General features: G+C 52.0%; 1 protein-coding gene across 1 annotated transcript in view; it reads right to left on the bottom strand.

Annotated features, from left to right (window-relative positions):
* The window catches only part of Alas (5-aminolevulinate synthase), a 144348-nt gene that overhangs the window by 72782 nt on the left and 69066 nt on the right, over window positions 1-2500 (bottom strand). The gene's annotated exons all lie outside the window — the stretch shown is intronic.

Genomic DNA, 2500 nt, shown 5'->3' with positions numbered 1-2500 from the left:
GTTTATTATGCCCGGCCCTGTGGCAGTTGGAGAGACAAATGTTAAGAGAAAAGGAAAGCGATATATATAAACATGAGAGAGAGAGAGAGAGAGAGAGAGAGAGAGAGAGAGAGAGAGAGAGAGAGAGAGAGAGAGAGAGAGAGAGAGAAATGGGTATAATGAACCTGATTGTAGCTCTTTTGAGATAGGACGGCTTGCATTATTGCATGACTGGAACTTGATGACAGTGTTAATGCCAGCCAGCATCTCGGCCTCACCCTGAGGCGGCGGCTTGCCGATTTGAAGTACGAGGTTTGGAGGACGAGGTTTGGAGGACGAGGTTTGGAGGGCGAGGGTTGAAGGGCGAGGGTTGAAGGACGAGGTTTGAAGGACGAGGGTTGAAGGACGAGGTTTGAAGGACGAGGGTTGAAGGACGAGGGTTGGAGGACGAGATTTGGTGGACGTAGAAGAAAGCCAATGTGATTTATATATATTTTCAAAATATCCATTTTTTATTATAATCATTATTTCTATTGCTGTTGGGTATTTACATATACGGGTATGGTTTGCCAGTCACATGAAGTTGGTCGCCATTTCGGATGCAGGTGGCTGAGTGGGTGGGTGGGAGGTTCTTTGTAAGGCCGGGGGGGGGGGGATTGATGGTGGACGTTCAGGGGGAGAGAAAGGAGCTGTGTTCAATTTCTTTGGGGGAGTAGGCTATTATTGATGGGGATGGAGAGAAGGGCATTTGGAGAGAGAGGGCCTTTGGAGAAGGAGGGCCTTTGGAGAGGGAGGGCCTTTGGAGAGGGAGGGCCTTTGGAGAGGGAGGCCATTTGGAGAGGGAGGCCATTTGGAGAGGGAGGCCATTTGGAGAGGGAGGCCATTTGGAGAGGGAGGCCATTTGGAGAGGGAGGTCCTTTGGAGAGGGAGGTCCTTTGGAGAGGAAGGGCCTTTGGAGAGGGAGGGCCTTTGGAGAGGGAGGGCCTTTGGAGAGGGAGGGCCTTTGGAGAGGGAGGGCCTTTGGAGAGGGAGGGCCTTTGGAGAGGGAGGCCATTTGGAGAGGGAGGCCATTTGGAGAGGGAGGCCATTTGGAGAGGGAGGTCCTTTGGAGAGGGAGGTCCTTTGGAGAGGGAGGTCCTTTGGAGAGGGAGGTCCTTTGGAGAGGGAGGTCCTTTGGAGAGGGAGGTCCTTTGGAGAGGGAGGTCCTTTGGAGAGGGAGGTCCTCTGGAGAGGGAGGTCCTCTGGAGAGGGAGGTCCTCTGGAGAGGGAGGGCATTTGGAGCGGAGAGCATTTGGAGCGAAGGTCATTTGGAGCGGAGGGCATTTGGAGAAGGAGGGCATTTGTGGAGAAGGGCATTTGGAGAGAGGGAGGGTATTTGGAGATGGAGGGTATTTGGAGAGGGAGGGTATTTGGAGAGAGGGAGGGCATTTGGAGAGAGGGAGGGCATTTGGAGAGAGGGAGGGCATTTGGAGAGGGAGGGCATTTGGAGAGAGGGAGGGCATTTGGAGAGAGGGAGGGTATTTGGAGAGAAGGGCGTTTGGAGAGAAGGGTATTTGAAGAGGGAGAGTATTTAAAGAGGGAGAGTATTTAAAGAGGGAGAGTATTTAAAGAGGAAGGGTATTTGGAGAGGGAGGGTATTTAGAGATGGAGGGTATTTGGAGAGAAGGGGATTTGGAGAGAAGGGGATTTGGAGAGAAGGGGATTTGGAGAGAAGGGCATTTGGAGAGAAGGGCATTTGGAGAGAAGGGCATTTGGAGAGAAGGGCATTTGGAGAGGAAGGGCATTTGGAGAGGAAGGGCATTTGGAGAGGAAGGGCATTTGGAGAGGAAGGGCATTTGGAGAGGAAGGGCATTTGGAGAGGAAGGGCATTTGGAGAGGAAGGGCATTTGGAGAGGGAGGGTATTTGGAGAGGGAGGGTATTTGGAGAGGAAGGTCATTTGGAGAGGGAGGGTATTTGGAGAGAGGGAGGGTATTTGGAGAGAGGGAGGGTATTTGGAGAGAGGGAGGGTATTTGGAGAGAGGGAGGGTATTTGGAGAGAGGGAGGGTATTTGGAGAGAGGGAGGGTATTTGGAGAGAGGGAGGGTGTTTGGAGAGAGGGAGGGTGTTTGGAGAGAGGGAGGGTGTTTGGAGAGAGGGAGGGTGTTTGGAGAGAGTGAGGGTATTTGGAGAGAGGGAGGGCGTTTGGAGAGAAGGGCGTTTGGAGAGGGTAAGGGCGGAAGTGGAAGGGAGTAGGGGGAAGGAAAGAGGGGGAAGGAAGGGGACTGTAAAATGTACAAGTGTGCATGCAGGTGCGATTCCCAACGAGCGCACGTGCAATCACATGCACATACACGTACACATACGTACACACATACACGCGAGTTGGTGGTATAGTTAGTATCAAGGTCTTCTACACTACAAATCCCATTCAGGGCTTGAAACCATTACTAATGTCACGAACCGTTACTGCCCCTTTGAGCGAGAAGGCGGATGTATGGTATAAAATCATTGATAGAACTATACGAGTTCTGAGTTCTCATC

This window comes from Oratosquilla oratoria, chromosome 40, assembly GCF_046742065.1.
Source record: "Oratosquilla oratoria isolate Oo_2021 chromosome 40, ASM4674206v1, whole genome shotgun sequence".
In the NCBI taxonomy this organism is placed as follows: domain Eukaryota; kingdom Metazoa; phylum Arthropoda; class Malacostraca; order Stomatopoda; family Squillidae; genus Oratosquilla; species Oratosquilla oratoria.
Note: the sequence above shows the minus strand (reverse complement) of the source record. Positions and strands in the feature narration are given on the sequence as shown.